The 17,650-nt window shown below is 67.8% G+C and overlaps 1 long non-coding RNA gene across 2 annotated transcripts in view; it reads right to left on the bottom strand.

Annotated features, from left to right (window-relative positions):
- Positions 1 to 10,274, bottom strand: part of LOC120384918 — a 32,251-nt gene extending 21,977 nt beyond the window's left edge. For both annotated transcript variants that reach the window (XR_005589162.1, XR_005589161.1), the window contains exon 1: positions 10,159 to 10,274. This is a non-coding gene — a long non-coding RNA (uncharacterized LOC120384918). The remainder of the gene's footprint in view (positions 1 to 10,158) is intronic.
- Positions 10,275 to 17,650: the final 7,376 nt, after the last annotated feature.

The following is a 17,650-nucleotide window of genomic DNA, read 5'->3' as shown; positions in this document are numbered from 1 at the left end:
AGCGGATAGCAGGGTGGCTGGCGGAGAGGAGCGGATAGCAGGGTGGCTGGCGGAGAGGAGCGGATAGCAGGGTGGCTGACAGAGAGGAGCGGATAGCAGGGTGGCTGGCGGAGAGGAGCGGATAGCAGCGTGGCTGGCGGAGAGGAGCGGATAGCAGGGTGGCTGGCGGAGAGGAGCGGATAGCAGGGTGGCTGGCGGAGAGGAGCGGATAGCAGGGTGGCTGGCGGAGAGGAGCGGATAGCAGGGTGGCTGACACAGAGGAGCGGATAGCAGGGTGGCTGGCGGAGAGGAGCGGATAGCAGGGTGGCTGGCGGAGAGGAGCGGATAGCAGGGTGGCTGGCGGAGAGGAGCGGATAGCAGGGTGGCTGACTCAGAGGAGCGGATAGCAGGGTGGCTGGCGGAGGAGAGCGGATAGCAGGGTGGCTGGCGGAGAGGAGCGGATAGCAGGGTGGCTGGCGGAGAGGAGCGGATAGCAGGGTGGCTGGCGGAGAGGAGCGGATAGCAGGGTGGCTGGCGGAGAGGAGCGGATAGCAGGGTGGCTGGCGGAGAGGAGCGGATAGCAGGGTGGCTGGCGGAGGAGCGGATAGCAGGGTGGCTGGCGGAGAGGAGCGGATAGCAGGGTGGCTGGCGGAGAGGAGCGGATAGCAGGGTGGCTGGCGGAGAGGAGCGGATAGCAGGGTGGCTGGCGGAGAGGAGCGGATAGCAGGGTGGCTGGCGGAGAGGCGTTGATAGCAGGGTGGCTGGCGGAGAGGAGCGGATAGCAGGGTGTCTGTAGCAGAGGAGCGGATAGCAGGGTGGCTGGCGGAGAGGAGCGGATAGCAGGGTGGCTGGCGGAGAGGAGCGGATAGCAGGGTGGCTGGCGGAGAGGAGCGGATAGCAGGGTGGCTGACTCAGAGGAGCGGATAGCAGGGTGGCTGGCGGAGAGGAGCGGATAGCAGGGTGGCTGGCGGAGAGGAGCGGATAGCAGGGTGGCTGGCGGAGAGGAGCGGATAGCAGGGTGGCTGGCGGATCGGAGCGGATAGCAGGGTGGCTGGCGGAGAGGAGCGGATAGCAGGGTGGCTGGCGGAGAGGAGCGGATAGCAGGGTGGCTGACATAGAGGAGCGGATAGCAGGGTGGCTGGCGGAGAGTCTCGGATAGCTGGGTGGCTGGCGGAGAGGAGCGGATAGCAGGGTGGCTGGCGGAGAGGAGCGGATAGCAGGGTGGCTGGCGGAGAGGCGGTGCTATCAGGGTGGCTGACGGAGAGGAGCGGATAGCAGGGTGGCTGGCGGAGAGGAGCGGATAGCAGGGTGGCTGGCGGAGGAGGCGGATAGCAGGGTGGCTGGCGGAGGAGCGGATAGCAGGGTGGCTGGCGGAGAGCGGATAGCAGAGTGGCTGACGGAGAGGAGCGGATAGCAGGGTGGCTGGCGGAGAGGAGCGGATAGCAGGGTGGCTGGCGGAGAGGAGCGGATAGAAGGGTGGCTGGCGGAGGGGAGCGGATAGCAGGGTGGCTGGCGGAGGAGAGCGGATAGCAGGGTGGCTGGCGGAGAGGAGCGGATAGCAGGGTGGCTGGCGGAGGAGCGGATAGCAGGGTGGCTGACTCAGAGGAGCGGATAGCAGGGTGGCTGACGGAGAGGAGCGGATAGCAGGGTGGCTGGCGGAGAGGAGCGGATAGCAGGGTGGCTGGCGGAGGGGAGCGGATAGCAGGGTGGCTGGCGGAGAGGAGCGGATAGCAGGGTGGCTGGCGGAGAGCAGCGGATAGCAGGGTGGCTGGCGGAGGAGCGGATAGCAGGGTGGCTGGCAGGGTGGCTGGCGGAGGAGCGGATAGCAGGGTGGCTGGCGGAGAGGAGCGGATAGCAGGGTGGCTGGCGGAGGAGAGCGGATAGCAGGGTGGCTGGCGGAGAGGAGCGGATAGCAGGGTGGCTGGCGGAGAGGAGCGGATAGCAGGGTGGCTGGCGGAGAGGAGCGGATAGCAGGGTGGCTGGCGGAGAGGAGCGGATAGCAGGGTGGCTGGCGGAGAGGAGCGGATAGCAGGGTGGCTGGCGGAGGGGAGCGGATAGCAGGGTGGCTGGCGGAGAGGAGCGGATAGCAGGGTGGCTGGCGGAGAGGAGCGGATAGCAGGGTGGCTGGCGGAGAGGAGCGGATAGCAGGGTGGCTGGCGGAGAGGAGCGGATAGCAGGGTGGCTGGCGGAGAGGAGCGGATAGCAGGGTGGCTGGCGGAGACGAGCGGATAGCAGGGTGGCTGGCGGAGCGGATAGCAGGGTGGCTGGCGGAGAGGAGCGGATAGCAGGGTGGCTGGCGGAGAGGAGCGGATAGCAGGGTGGCTTGCGGAGAGGAGCGGATAGCAGGGTGGCTGGCGGAGGAGCGGATAGCAGGGTGGGTGACGCGGAGGAGCGGATAGCAGGGTGGCTGGCGGAGAGGAGCGGATAGCAGGGTGGCTGACGGAGAGGAGCGGATAGCAGGGTGGCTGGCGGAGAGGAGCGGATAGCAGGGTGGCTGGCGGAGAGGAGCGGATAGCAGGGTGGCTGGCGGAGAGAAGCGGATAGCAGGGTGGCTGACGGAGAGGAGCGGATAGCAGGGTGGCTGAGTGGCTGGCGGAGAGGAGCGGATAGCAGGGTGGCTGGCGGAGAGGAGCGGATAGCAGGGTGGCTGGCGGAGAGGAGCGGATAGCAGGGTGGCTGGCGGAGAGGAGCGGATAGCAGGGTGGCTGACGGAGAGGAGCGGATAGCAGGGTGGCTGGCGGAGAGGAGCGGATAGCAGGGTGGCTGGCGGAGAGGAGCGGATAGCAGGGTGGCTGGGGGAAGGAGCGGATAGCAGAGTGGGTGACACAGAGGAGCGGAAAGCAGGGGGGCTGCCGGAGAGGAGCAGATAGGAGGGTGGCTGACTGAGAGGAGCGGATAGAAGGGTGGCTGGCGGAGAGGAGCGGATAGCAGGGTGGCTGGCGGAGAGGAGCGGATAGCAGGGTGGCTGGCGGAAAGCAGGGGACAGCAGGGTGGCTGGCGGAGAGGAGCGGATAGCAGGGTGGCTGGCGGAGAGGAGCGGATAGCAGGGGGGCTGGCGGAGAGGAGCGGATAGCAGGGTGGCTGACGGAGAGGAGCGGATAGCAGGGTGGCTGGCGGAGAGGAGCGGATAGCAGGGTGGCTGACGGAGAGAAGCGGAAAGCAGGGTGGCTGGTGGAGAGGAGCGGATAGCAGGGTGGCTGGCGGAGAGGAGCGGACAGCAGGGTGGCTGACGGAGAGAAGCGGATAGCAGGGTGGCTGACGGAGAGGAGCGGATACCAGGGTGGCTGACGGAGAGGAACGGATATCAGGGTGGCTGACGGAGAGGAACGGATAGCAGGGTGGCTGACGGAGAGGAGCGGATAGCAGGGTGGCTGGCGGAGAGGAGCGGATAGCAGGGTGGCTGGCGGAGAGGAGCGGATAGCAGGGTGGCTGGCGGAGAGGAGCGGATAGCAGGGTGGCTGGCGGAGAGGAGCGGATAGCAGGGTGGCTGGCGGAGGGGAGCGGATAGCAGGGTGGCTGGCGGAGAGGAGCGGATAGCAGGGTGGCTGGCGGAGAGGAGCGGATAGCAGGGTGGCTGGCGGAGAGGAGCGGATAGCAGGGTGGCTGGCGGAGAGGCGGGGATAGCAGGGTGGCTGGCGGAGAGGAGCGGATAGCAGGGTGGCTGGCGGAGAGGAGCGGATAGCAGGGTGGCTGGCGGAGAGGAGCGGATAGCAGGGTGGCTGGCGGAGGAGAGCGGATAGCAGGGTGGCTGGCGGAGGAGAGCGGATAGCAGGGTGGCTGACGGAGAGGAGCGGATAGCAGGGTGGCTGACTCAGAGGAGCGGATAGCAGGGTGGCTGGCGGAGAGGAGCGGATAGCAGGGTGGCTGGCGGAGAGGAGCGGATAGCAGGGTGGCTGGCGGAGAGGAGCGGATAGCAGGGTGGCTGGCGGAGAGGAGCGGATAGCAGGGTGGCTGGCGGAGAGGAGCGGATAGCAGGGTGGCTGGCGGAGTCGAGCGGATAGCAGGGTGGCTGACGGAGAGGAGCGGATAGCAGGGTGGCTGGCGGAGAGGAGCGGATAGCAGGGTGGCTGGCGGAGAGGAGCGGATAGCAGGGTGGCTGACGGAGAGGAGCGGATAGCAGGGTGGCTGGCGGAGAGGAGCGGATAGCAGGGTGGCTGGCGGAGGAGAGCGGATAGCAGGGTGGCTGGCGGAGGAGAGCGGATAGCAGGGTGGCTGACTCAGAGGAGCGGATAGCAGAGTGGCTGACTCAGAGGAGCGGATAGCAGGGTGGCTGGCGGAGAGGAGCGGATAGCAGGGTGGCTGGCGGAGAGGAGCGGATAGCAGGGTGGCTGGCGGAGAGGAGCGGATAGCAGGGTGGCTGGCGGAGAGGAGCGGATAGCAGGGTGGCTGGCGGAAAGGAGCGGATAGCAGGGTGGCTGGCGGAGAGGAGCGGATAGCAGGGTGGCTGGCGGAGAGGAGCGGATAGCAGGGTGGCTGACTCAGAGGAGCGGATAGCAGGGTGGCTGGCGGAGGAGAGCGGATAGCAGGGTGGCTGGCGGAGAGGAGCGGATAGCAGGGTGGCTGGCGGAGGAGAGCGGATACCAGGGTGGCTGACGGAGAGGAGCCGATAGCAGCGTGGCTGGCGGACGGGAGGCGGATAGCAGGGTGGCTGGCGGAGAGGAGCGGATAGCAGGGTGGCTGGCGGAGAGGAGCGGATAGCAGGGTGGCTGGCGGATTGGAGCGGATAGCAGGGTGGCTGGCGGATTGGAGCGGATAGCAGGGTGGCTGGCGGAGAGGAGCGGATAGCAGGGTGGCTGGCGGAGAGGAGCGGATAGCAGGGTGGCTGGCGGAGAGGAGCGGATAGCAGGGTGGCTGGCGGAGGAGAGCGGATAGCAGGGTGGCTGGCGGAGAGCGGATAGCAGGGTGGCTGGCGGATAAGAGCGGATAGCTGGGTGGCTGACTGAGAGGAGCGGATAGCAGGGTGGCTGGCGGAGAGGAGCGGATAGCAGGGTGGCTGGCGGAGTTGAGCGGATAGCAGGGTGGCTGGCGGAGATGAGCGGATAGCAGGGTGGCTGGCGGAGGAGAGCGGATAGCAGGGTGGCTGGCGGAGAGGAGCGGATAGCAGGGTGGCTGGCGGAGAGGAGCGGATAGCAGGGTGGCTGGCGGAGAGGAGCGGATAGCAGGGTGGCTGGCGGAGAGGAGCGGATAGCAGGGTGGCTGGCGGAGAGGAGCGGATAGCAGGGTGGCTGGCGGAGAGGAGCGGATAGCAGGGTGGCTGACGGAGAGGAGCGGATAGCAGGGTGGCTGGCGGAGAGGAGCGGATAGCAGGGTGGCTGGACGAGAGGAGCGGATAGCAGGGTGGCTGGCGGAGAGGAGCGGATAGCAGGGTGGGTGACACAGAGGAGCGGATAGCAGGGTGGCTGACGGAGAGGAGCGGATAGCAGGGTGGCTGGCGGATAGCAGGGTGGCTGGCGGAGAGGAGCGGATAGCAGGGTGGCTGGCGGAGAGGAGCGGATAGCAGGGTGGCTGACTCAGAGGAGCGGATAGCAGGGTGGCTGGCGGAGGAGAGCGGATAGCAGGGTGTCTGGCGGAGAAGAGCGGATAGCAGGGTGGCTGGCGGAGAGGAGCGGATAGCAGGGTGGCTGGCGGAGAGGAGCGGATATCAGGGTGGCAGATAGCAGGGTGGGTGACACAGAGGAGGGGATAGCAGGTGGCTGACAGAGAAGAGCAGATAGCAGGGTGGCTGGCGGAAGGGAGCGGATAGCAGGGTGGCTGACGGAGAGGAGCGGATAGCAGGGTGGCTGGCGGAGAGGAGCGGATAGCAGGGTGGCTGGCGGAGAGGAGCGGATAGCAGGGTGGCTGGCGGAGAGGAGCGGATAGCAGGGTGGCTGGCGGAGGCGCGGAGAGCAGGGTGGTGGCATGTTGGAGCGGCTAGCCGGGTGGCTGGCGGAGAGGAGCGGATAGGAGGGTGGCTGGACACAGTGAGCGGATAGCAGGGTGGCTGGCGGAAGGGAGCGGATAGCAGGGTGGCTGGCGGAAGGGAGCGGATAGCAGAGTGGCTGACGGAGAGGAGCGGATAGCAGAGTGGCTGTCGGAGAGGAGCGGATAGCAGGGTGGCTGGCGGAGAGGAGCGGATAGCAGGGTGGCTGGCGGAGAGGAGCGGATAGCAGGGTGGCTGGCGGAGGAGAGCGGATAGCAGGGTGGCTGGCGGAGGAGAGCGGATAGCAGGGTGAGTGACACAGAGGAGCGGATAGCAGAGTGGCTAACTCAGAGGAGCGGATAGCAGGGTGGCTGGCGGAGAGGAGCGGATAGCAGGGTGGCTGGCGGAAAGGAGCGGATAGCAGGGTGGCTGGCGGAGAGGAGCGGATAGCAGGGTGGCTGGCGGAGAGGAGCGGATAGCAGGGTGGCTGGCGGAGAGGAGCGGATAGCAGGGTGGCTGGCGGAAAGGAGCGGATAGCAGGGTGGCTGACTAAGAAGAGCGGATAGCAGGGTGGCTGGCGGAGAGAAGCGGATAGCAGGGTGGCTGGCGGAGAGGAGCGGATAGCAGGGTGGCTGGCGGAGGAGAGCGGATAGCAGGGTGGCTGGCGGAGAGGAGCGGATAGCAGGGTGGCTGGCGGAGAGGAGCGGATAGCAGAGTGGCTGACGGAGAGGAGCGGATAGCAGAGTGGCTGACGGAGAGGAGCGGATAGCAGGGTGGCTGGCGGAGCTGAGCGGATAGCAGGGTGGCTGGCGGAGAGGAGCGGATAGCAGGGTGGGTTACAGAGAGGAGCGGATAGCAGAGTGGTTGACACAGAGGAGCAGATAGCAGGGTGGCTGGCAGAGAGGAGCGGATAGCAGGGTGGGTGACATAGACTAGCGGATAGCAGGGCGGCTGGCGGAGAGGAGCGGATAGCAGGGTGGCTGGCGGAGAGGAGCGGATAGCAGGGTGGCTGGCGGAGAGGAGCGGATAGCAGGGTGGCAGATAGCAGGGTGGGTGACACAGAGGAAGGGATAGCAGGTGGCTGACAGAGAGGAGGGGATAGCAGGGTGGCTGGCGGAGAGGAGCGGATAGCAGGGTGGCTGACGGAGAGGAGCGGATAGCAGGGTGGCTGACGGAGAGGAGCGGATAGCAGGGTGGCTGACAGAGGGGAGCGGATAGCAGGGTGGCTGGCGGAGAGGAGCGGATAGCAGGGTGGCTGGCGGAGAGGAGCGGATAGCAGGGTGGCTGGCGGAGCGGATAGCAGGGTGGCTGGCGGAGAGGAGCGGATAGCAGGGTGGCTGACACAGAGGAGCGGATAGCAGGGTGGCTGACACAGAGGAGCGGATAGCAGGGTGGCTGGCGGAGAGGAGCGGATAGCAGGGTGGCTGGCGGAGAGGAGCGGATAGCAGAGTGGCTGACACAGAGGAGCGGATAGCAGGGTGGCTGGCGGAGAGGAGCGGATAGCAGGGTGGCTGGCGGAGAGGAGCGGATAGCAGGGTGGCTGGCGGAGAGGAGCGGATAGCAGAGTGGCTGGCAGAGAGGAGCGGATAGCAGGGTGGCTGGCAGAGAGGAGCGGATAGCAGAGTGGGTGACACAGAGGAGCGGATAGCAGGGGGGCTGGCGGAGAGGAGCAGATAGGAGGGTGGCTGACTGAGAGGAGCGGATAGCAGGGTGGCTGGCGGAGAGGAGCGGATAGCAGGGTGGCTGGCGGAGAGGAGCGGATAGCAGGGTGGCTGACTCAGAGGAGCGGATAGCAGGGTGGCTGGCGGAGAGGAGCGGATAGCAGGGTGGCTGGCGGAGAGGAGCGGATAGCAGAGTGGCTGGCAGAGGAGCGGATAGCAGGGTGGCTGACTCAGAGGAGCGGATAGCAGGGTGGCTGGCGGAGCGGATAGCAGGGTGGCTGGCGGAGAGGAGCGGATAGCAGGGTGGCTGGCGGAGGAGAGCGGATAGCAGGGTGGGTGACATAGAGGAGCGGATAGCAGGGTGGCTGGCGGAGAGGAGCGGATAGCAGGGTGGCTGGCGGAGAGGAGCGGATAGCAGGGTGGCTGGCGGAGAGGAGCGGATAGCAGGGTGGCTGGCGGAGAAGAGCGGATAGCAGGGTGTCTGGCGGAGGACAGCGGATAGCAGGGTGTCTGGCGGAGGACAGCGGATAGCAGGGTGGCTGACTAAGAGGAGCGGATAGCAGGGTGGCTGGCGGAGAGGAGCGGATAGCAGGGTGGCTGGCGGAGAGGAGCGGATAGCAGGGTGGCTGGCGGAGAGGAGCGGATAGCAGGGTGGCTGGCAGAGAGGAGCGGATAGCAGGGTGGGTGACACAGAGGAGCGGATAGCAGGGTGGCTGGCAGAGAGGAGCGGATAGCAGGGTGGGTGATTGAGGGAAGCGGATAGCAGGGTGTGTGACACAGAGGAGCGGATAGCAGGGTGGCTGGCGGAGAGGAGCGGATAGCAGGGTGGCTGACTAAGAAGAGCGGATAGCAGGGTGGCTGGCGGAAAGGAGCGGATAGCAGGGTGGCTGGCGGAGAGGAGCGGATAGCAGGGTGGCTGGCGGAGAGGAGCGGATAGCAGGGTGGCTGGCGGAGAGTTGCGGATAGCAGGGTGGCTGGCGGAGAGGAGCGGATAGCAGGGTGGCTGGCGGAGAGGAGCGGATAGCAGGGTGGCTGGCGGAGAGGAGCGGATAGCAGGGTGGCTGGCGGAGAGGAGCGGATAGCAGGGTGGCTGGCGGAGAGGAGCGGATAGCAGGGTGGCTGGCGGAGAGGAGCGGATAGCAGGGTGGCTGGCGGAGAGGAGCGGATAGCAGGGTGGCTGGCGGAGGCGGATAGCAGGGTGGCTGGCGGAGAGGAGCGGATAGCAGGGTGGCTGGCGGAGGAGCGGATAGCAGGGTGGCTGGCGGAGAGGCGGATAGCAGGGTGGCTGGCGGAGGAGCGGATAGCAGAGTGGCTGGCGGAGAGGAGCGGATAGCAGGGTGGATGGCAGATTGGAGCGGATAGCAGGGTGGCTGGCGGAGAGGAGCGGATAGCAGGGTGGCTGCCGTAGACGAGCGGATAGCAGGGTGGCTGGCGGAGAGGAGCGGATAGCAGGGTGGCTGGCGGAGAGGAGCGGATAGCAGGGTGGGTGACGCAGAGGAGCGGATAGCAGGGTGGCTGGCGGAGAGGAGCGGATAGCAGGGTGGCTGGCGGAGAGGAGCGGATAGCAGGGTGGCTGGCGGAGAGGAGCGGATAGCAGGGTGGCTGGCGGAGAGGAGCGGATAGCAGGGTGGCTGGCGGAGAGGAGGGGATAGCAGGGTGGCTGGCGGAGAGGAGCGGATAGCAGGGGGGCTGGCTGAGAGGACCAGATAGCACAGTGACTGGCGGAGAGGAGCAGATAGCAGGGTGGCTGGCGGAGAGGAGCGGATAGCAGGGTGGCTGGCGGAGAGGAGCGGATAGCAGGGTGGCTGGCGGAGAGGCCCGGATAGCAGGGTGGCTGGCGGAGAGGAGCGGATAGCAGGGTGGCTGGCGGAGAGGAGCGGATAGCAGGGTGGCTGGCGGAGAGGAGCGGATAGCAGGGTGGCTGGCGGAGAGGAGCGGATAGCAGGGTGGCTGGCGGAGAGGAGCGGATAGCAGGGTGGCTGGCGGAGAGGAGGGGATAGCAGGGTGGCTGGCGGAGAGGAGCGGATAGCAGGGTGGCTTGGCTAGAGGAGCGGATAGCAGGGTGGCTGGCGGAGAGGAGCGGATAGCAGAGTGGCTGGCGGAGAGGAGCGGATAGCAGAGTGGCTGGCGGAGAGGAGCGGATAGCAGGGTGGCTGGCGGAGAGGAGAGGATATCAAGGTGGCTGGCGGAGAGGAGAAGATAGCAGGGTGGCTGGCGGAGGAGGCGGATAGCAGGGTGGCTGGCGGAGGAGCGGATAGCAGGGTGGCTGGCGGAGAGGAGCGGATAGCAGGGTGGCTGGCGGAGAGGAGCGGATAGCAGGGTGGCTGGCGGAGGAGGCGGATAGTAGGGTGGCTGGCGGAGAGGAGCGGATAGCAGGGTGGCTGGCGGACAGTAGCGGATAGCTGGGTGGCTGGCGGAGAGGAGCGGATAGCAGGGTGGCTGGCGGAGTGGCTCGGTTAGATAGCAGGGCGGCTGCCGGAGAGGAGCGGTTTGCAGGGTGGCTGGCACAGAGGCGCAGCTGGTGGTGAAGATTGCAGGAGAACCCCCAGGATAGGCATGACAGTCAGGTTGCAAGGAGAGCAGTGGAGCATGGGAGATGCACGCCCCCACCCCACATACCTTTTCCTGCTTCCACCCAGGCTGGGAGGTAAACTCTGCAGAGGAACTTCTGAACTCTGGAGGCTACGCTGACCAAGGACAGAAACTGCGGGTGGGGAGACTGTTGGGCTGCTGGATGTTTAGACCCTGAGGGGAAAGGACACTGCGAGAGTTACTTGGGGTGGGGCTTTTGCTCTTGGTTTGCGTTATGAATCCTGTTTGTGGAGTTTTCCCAACATGATGCCACATTGTTTCCCTCCTTTATGAAAAGATTTTGCTACACTCAGAGTCTGTGCCTGTGAGAGGAAGTCGTGCCCCTTAGGGGTGTGGTAGGTAATTGTCCCAGGTCGCTGGGTGGGGGTCAGAGCCGGTTTTCCATTGTGTTATTGAAATAGATCCCTACAGCCTGAACCCGGCCCTTGTTGCTGCCAATCAGTCGGGCAGAAGAGTTTCATGAGGAAGCACAACCTACAATCTGGAGCCCCTGGGCCTGTGCCTCACACACAGAGCTGTGCGCTGTGCTCAGCCAGCCCCAGGGCCTGTGCCTCCCCCACAGAGCGGTGCGCGGTGCTCAGTCCCCCCCAGGGCCTGTGCCTCACCCACAGAGCTGTGCGCTGTGCTCAGCCAGCCCCCCCCAGGGCCTGTGCCTCACCCACAGAGCTGTGCGCTGTGCTCAGCCAGCTCCCCCCCCAGGGCCTGTGCCTCACCCACAGAGCTGTGCGCTGTGCTCAGCCACCCCCAGGGCCTGTGCCTCACCCACAGAGCTGTGCGCTGTGCTCAGCCAGCCCCCCCCAGGGCCTGTGCCTCACCCACAGAGCTGTGCGCTGTGCTCAGCCAGCCCCAGGGCCTGTGCCTCACCCACAGAGCTGTGCGCTGTGCTCAGCCAGCCCCCAGGGCCATTTCCTCACCCACAGAGCAGTGCGCTGTGCTCAGCCAGCCCCCAGGGCCTGTTCCTCACCCACAGAGCTGTGCGCTGTGCGCAGCCCCCCAGGGCCTGTGCCTCACCCACAGAGCTGTGCGCTGTGCTCAGCCCCAGGGCCTGTGCCTCACCCACAGAGCTGTGCGCTGTGCTCAGCCCCCCCGCCCAGGGCCTGTGCCTCACCCACAGAGCTGTGCGCTGTGCTCAGCCAGCCCCCCCCAGGGCCTGTGCCTCACCCACAGAGCTGTGCGCTGTGCTCAGCCAGCCCCCCGGGCCTGTGCCTCACACACAGAGCTGTGCGCTGTGCTCAGCCAGCCCCCAGGGCCTGTGCCTCACCCACAGAGCTGTGCGCTGTGCTCAGCCAGCCCCAGGGCCTGTGCCTCACCCACAGAGCTGTGCGCTGTGCTCAGCCCCAGGGCCTGTGCCTCACCCACAGAGCTGTGCGCTGTGCTCAGCCCCAGGGCCTGTGCCTCACCCACAGAGCTGTGCGCTGTGCTCAGCCCCAGGGCCTGTGCCTCACCCACAGAGCTGTGCGCTGTGCTCAGCCAGCCCCCAGGGCCTGTGCCTCACCCACAGAGCTGTGCGCTGTGCTCAGCCCCCCAGGGCCTGTGCCTCACCCACAGAGCTGTGCGCTGTGCTCAGCCAGCTCCCAGGGCCTGTGCCTCACCCACAGAGCTGTGCGCTGTGCTCAGCCAGCCCCAGGGCCTGTGCCTCACCCACAGAGCTGTGCGCTGTGCTCAGCCCACCCAGGGCCTGTGCCTCACCCACAGAGCTGTGCGCTGTGCTCAGCCAGCCCCAGGGCCTGTGCCTCACCCACAGAGCTGTGCGCTGTGCTCAGCCAGCCCCAGGGCCTGTGCCTCACCCACAGAGCTGTGCGCTGTGCTCAGCCAGCCCCCAGGGCCTGTGCCTCACCCACAGAGCTGTGCGCTGTGCTCAGCCAGCCCCAGGGCCTGTGCCTCACCCACAGTGCTGTGCGCTGTGCTCAGCCCCAGGGCCTGTGCCTCACCCACAGAGCTGTGCGCTGTGCTCAGCCAGCCCCCAGGGCCTGTGCCTCACCCACAGAGCTGTGCGCTGTGCTCAGCCAGCCCCCAGGGCCTGTGCCTCACCCACAGAGCTGTGCGCTGTGCTCAGCCCCAGGGCCTGTGCCTCACCCACAGAGCTGTGCGCTGTGCTCAGCCCCAGGGCCTGTGCCTCACCCACAGAGCTGTGCGCTGTGCTCAGCCAGCCCCAGGGCCTGTGCCTCACCCACAGAGCTGTGCGCTGTGCTCAGCCCCCCAGGGCCTGTGCCTCACCCACAGAGCTGTGCGCTGTGCTCAGCCAGCCCCAGGGCCTGTGCCTCACCCACAGAGCTGTGCGCTGTGCTCAGCCAGCCCCAGGGCCTGTGCCTCACCCACAGAGCTGTGCGCTGTGCTCAGCCCCAGGGCCTGTGCCTCACCCACAGAGCTGTGCGCTGTGCTCAGCCAGCCCCCCAGGGCCTGGGCCTCCCCCACAGCGCTGTGCGCTGGGCTCAGCCAGCCCCAGGGCCTGTGCCTCACCCACAGAGCTGTGCGCTGTGCTCAGCCCCCAGGGCCTGTGCCTCACCCACAGAGCTGTGCGCTGTGCTCAGCCCCCCAGCGCCTGTGCCTCACCCACAGAGCTGTGCGCTGTGCTCAGCCCCAGGGCCTGTGCCTCACCCACAGAGCTGTGCGCTGTGCTCAGCCCCAGGGCCTGTGCCTCACCCACAGAGCTGTGCGCTGTGCTCAGCCCCAGGGCCTGTGCCTCACCCACAGAGCTGTGCGCTGTGCTCAGCCCCAGGGCCTGTGCCTCACCCACAGAGCTGTGCGCTGTGCTCAGCCAGCCCAGGGCCTGTGCCTCACCCACAGAGCTGTGCGCTGTGCTCCGCCCCCAGGGCCTGTGCCTCACCCACAGAGCTGTGCGCTGTGCTCAGCCCCCCTCAAGGGCCTGTGCCTCACCCACAGAGCTGTGCGCTGTGCTCAGCCCCCTCCCCAGCGGCTGTGCCTCACCCACAGAGCTGGGCGCGGTGCGCAGCCCCCCCCCGGGCCGGTGCCGCACCCCCAGAGCTGTGCGCTGTGCTCAGCCCCCAGGGCCTGTGCTTCACCCCCAGCGATGTGCGCTGTGCTCAGCCACCCCCCAGGGCCTGTGCCTCACCCACAGAGCTGTGCGCTGTGCTCAGCCCCAGGGCCTGTGCCTCACCCACAGAGCTGTGCGCTGTGCTCAGCCAGCCCCAGGGCCTGTGCCTCACCCACAGAGCTGTGCGCTGTGCTCAGCTCCCCCCAGGGCCTGTGCCTCACCCACAGAGCTGTGCGCTGTGCTCAGCCAGCTCCCCACAGGGCCTGTGCCTCACCCATAGAGCTGTGCGCTGTGCTCAGCCAGCCCCAGGGCCTGTGCCTCACCCACAGAGCTGTGCGCTGTGCTCAGCCCCCAGGGCCTGTGCCTCACCCACAGAGCTGTGCGCTGTGCTCAGCCCCAGCCCCAGGGCCTGTGCCTCACCCACAGAGCTGTGCGCTGTGCTCAGCCCCAGGGCCTGTGCCTCACCCACAGAGCTGTGCGCTGTGCTCAGCCAGCCCCAGGGCCTGTGCCTCACCCACAGAGCTGTGCGCTGTGCTCAGCCCCAGGGCCTGTGCCTCACCCACAGAGCTGTGCGCTGTGCTCAGCCAGCTCCCCAGGGCCTGTGCCTCACCCACAGAGCTGTGCGCTGTGCTCAGCCCCAGGGCCTGTGCCTCACCCACAGAGCTGTGCGCTGTGCTCAGCCCCCAGGGCCTGTGCCTCACCCACAGAGCTGTGCGCTGTGCTCAGCCCCAGGGCCTGTGCCTCACCCACAGAGCTGTGCGCTGTGCTCAGCCAGCCCCAGGGCCTGTGCCTCACCCACAGAGCTGTGCGCTGTGCTCAGCCAGCCCCCAGGGCCTGTGCCTCACCCACAGAGCTGTGCGCTGTGCTCAGCCAGCCCCCAGGGCCTGTGCCTCACCCACAGAGCTGTGCGCTGTGCTCAGCCCCAGGGCCTGTGCCTCACCCACAGAGCTGTGCGCTGTGCTCAGCCACCCCAGGGCCTGTGCCTCACCCACAGAGCTGTGCGCTGTGCTCAGCCAGCCCCAGGGCCTGTGCCTCACCCACAGAGCTGTGCGCTGTGCTCAGCCCCAGGGCCTGTGCCTCACCCACAGAGCTGTGCGCTGTGCTCAGCCAGCCCCCAGGGCCTGTGCCTCACCCACAGAGCTGTGCGCTGTGCTCAGCCAGCCCCAGGGCCTGTGCCTCACCCACAGAGCTGTGCGCTGTGCTCAGCCAGCCCCAGGGCCTGTGCCTCACCCACAGAGCTGTGCGCTGTGCTCAGCCCCACCAGGGCCTGTGCCTCACCCACAGAGCTGTGCGCTGTGCTCAGCTCCCCCCCAGGGCCTGTGCCTCACCCACAGAGCTGTGCGCTGTGCTCAGCCAGCCCCAGGGCCTGTGCCTCACCCACAGAGCTGTGCGCTGTGCTCAGCCCCCCCAGGGCCTGTGCCTCACCCACAGAGCTGTGCGCTGTGCTCAGCCCCAGGGCCTGTGCCTCACCCACAGAGCTGTGCGCTGTGCTCAGCCAGCCCCAGGGCCTGTGCCTCACCCACAGAGCTGTGCGCTGTGCTCAGCCCCAGGGCCTGTGCCTCACCCACAGAGCTGTGCGCTGTGCTCAGCCAGCCCCAGGGCCTGTGCCTCACCCACAGAGCTGTGCGCTGTGCTCAGCCAGCCCCCAGGGCCGGTGCCTCACCCACAGAGCGGTGCGCTGTGCTCAGCCAGCTCCCCCCAGGGCCTGTGCCTCACCCACAGAGCTGTGCGCTGTGCTCAGCCAGCCCCAGGGCCTGTGCCTCACCCACAGAGCTGTGCGCTGTGCTCAGCCACCCCAGGGCCTGTGCCTCACCCACAGAGCTGTGCGCTGTGCTCAGCCAGCCCCCAGGGCCTGTGCCTCACCCACAGAGCTGTGCGCTGTGCTCAGCCCCAGGGCCTGTGCCTCACCCACAGAGCTGTGCGCTGTGCTCAGCCCCAGGGCCTGTGCCTCACCCACAGAGCTGTGCGCTGTGCTCAGCCCCCCAGGGCCTGTGCCTCACCCACAGAGCTGTGCGCTGTGCTCAGCCAGCCCCCAGGGCCTGTGCCTCACCCACAGAGCTGTGCGCTGTGCTCAGCCCCCCGAGGGCCTGTGCCTCACCCACAGAGCTGTGCGCTGTGCTCAGCCAGCCCCAGGGCCTGTGCCTCACCCACAGAGCTGTGCGCAGTGCTCAGCCAGCCCCCAGGGCCTGTGCCTCACCCACAGAGCTGTGCGCTGTGCTCAGCCAGCCCCCAGGGCCTGTGCCTCACCCACAGAGCTGTGCGCTGTGCTCAGCCCCCCAGGGCCTGTGCCTCACCCACAGAGCTGTGCGCTGTGCTCAGCCAGCCCCAGGGCCTGTGCCTCACCCACAGAGCTGTGCGCTGTGCTCAGCCAGCCCCCAGGGCCTGTGCCTCACCCACAGAGCTGTGCGCTGTGCTCAGCCAGCCCCAGGGCCTGTGCCTCACCCACAGAGCTGTGCGCTGTGCTCAGCCCCCCAGGGCCTGGGCCTCACCCACAGAGCTGTGCGCTATGCTCAGCCCCCCAGGGCCTGTGCCTCACCCACAGAGCTGTGCGCTGTGCTCAGCCCCCAGGGCCTGTGCCTCACCCACAGAGCTGTGCGCTGTGCTCAGCCAGCCCCCAGGGCCTGTGCCTCACCCACAGAGCTGTGCGCTGTGCTCAGCTCCCCAGGGCCTGTGCCTCACCCACAGAGCTGTGCGCTGTGCTCAGCCAGCCCCAGGGCCTGTGCCTCACCCACAGAGCTGTGCGCTGTGCTCAGCCAGCCCCAGGGCCTGTGCCTCACCCACAGAGCTGTGCGCTGTGCTCAGCCCCAGGGCCTGTGCCTCACCCACAGAGCTGTGCGCTGTGCTCAGCCCCCCCGCCCCAGGGCCTGTGCCTCACCCACAGAGCTGTGCGCTGTGCTCAGCCCCCCCAGGGCCTGTGCCTCACCCACAGAGCTGTGCGCTGTGCTCAGCCCCCAGGGCCTGTGCCTCACCCACAGAGCTGTGCGCTGTGCTCAGCCCCCCAGGGCCTGTGCCTCACCCACAGAGCTGTGCGCTGTGCTCAGCCCCAGGGCCTGTGCCTCACCCACAGAGCTGTGCGCTGTGCTCAGCCCCAGGGCCTGTGCCTCACCCACAGAGCTGTGCGCTGTGCTCAGCCAGCTCCCCAGGGCCTGTGCCTCACCCACAGAGCTGTGCGCTGTGCTCAGCCAGCCCCCGCCCAGGGCCTGTGCCTCACCCACAGAGCTGTGCGCTGTGCTCAGCCCCCAGGGCCTGTGCCTCACCCACAGAGCTGTGCGCTGTGCTCAGCCCCAGGGCCTGTGCCTCACCCACAGAGCTGTGCGCTGTGCTCAGCCAGCCCCAGGGCCTGTGCCTCACCCACAGAGCTGTGCGCTGTGCTCAGCCAGCCCCCAGGGCCTGTGCCTCACCCACAGAGCTGTGCGCTGTGCTCAGCCCCAGGGCCTGTGCCTCACCCACAGAGCTGTGCGCTGTGCTCAGCCCCAGGGCCTGTGCCTCACCCACAGAGCTGTGCGCTGTGCTCAGCCCCAGGGCCTGTGCCTCACCCACAGAGCTGTGCGCTGTGCTCAGCCCCCCAGGGCCGGTGCCGCACCCACAGCGCTGTGCGCTGTGCTCAGCCAGCCCCAGGGCCTGTGCCTCACCCACAGAGCTGTGCGCTGTGCTCAGCCAGCCCCCAGGGCCTGTGCCTCACCCACAGAGCTGTGCGCTGTGCTCAGCCAGCCCCAGGGCCTGTGCCTCACCCACAGAGCTGTGCGCTGTGCTCAGCCAGCCCCAGGGCCTGTGCCTCACCCACAGAGCTGTGCGCTGTGCTCAGCCCCCAGGGCCTGTGCCTCACCCACAGAGCTGTGCGCTGTGCTCAGCCAGCCCCCAGGGCCTGTGCCGCACCCACAGAGCTGTGCGCTGTGCTCAGCCAGCCCCCAGGGCCTGTGCCTCACCCACAGAGCTGTGCGCTGTGCTCAGCCCCAGGGCCTGTGCCTCACCCACAGAGCTGTGCGCTGTGCTCAGCCCCCGCCCCAGGGCCTGTGCCTCACCCACAGAGCTGTGCGCTGTGCTCAGCCCCAGGGCCTGTGCCTCACCCACAGAGCTGTGCGCTGTGCTCAGCCCCCCCAGGGCCTGTGACTCACCCACAGAGCTGTGCGCTGTGCTCAGCCAGCCCCAGGGCCTGTGCCTCACCCACAGAGCTGTGCGCTGTGCTCAGCCAGCCCCAGGTCCTGTGCCTCACCCACAGAGCTGTGCGCTGTGCTCAGCCCCCCCAGGGCCTGTGCCTCACCCACAGAGCTGTGCGCTGTGCTCAGCCCGCCCCCAGGGCCTGTGCCCCACCCACAGAGCTGTGCGCTGTGCTCAGCCAGCCCCAGGGCCTGTGCCTCACCCACAGAGCTGTGCGCTGTGCTCAGCCAGCCCCCAGGGCCTGTGTCTCACCCACAGAGCTGTGCGCTGTGCTCAGCCCCAGGGCCTGTGCCTCACCCACAGAGCTGTGCGCTGTGCTCAGCCAGCCCCCAGGGCCTGTGCCTCACCCACAGAGCTGTGCGCTGT

Source organism: Mauremys reevesii, linkage group 17, assembly GCF_016161935.1.
Source record: "Mauremys reevesii isolate NIE-2019 linkage group 17, ASM1616193v1, whole genome shotgun sequence".
Classification (NCBI taxonomy): Eukaryota; Metazoa; Chordata; order Testudines; family Geoemydidae; genus Mauremys; species Mauremys reevesii.
The sequence above is the reverse complement of the archived record's forward strand: the minus strand, read 5'-3'. Positions and strand labels throughout refer to the sequence as shown.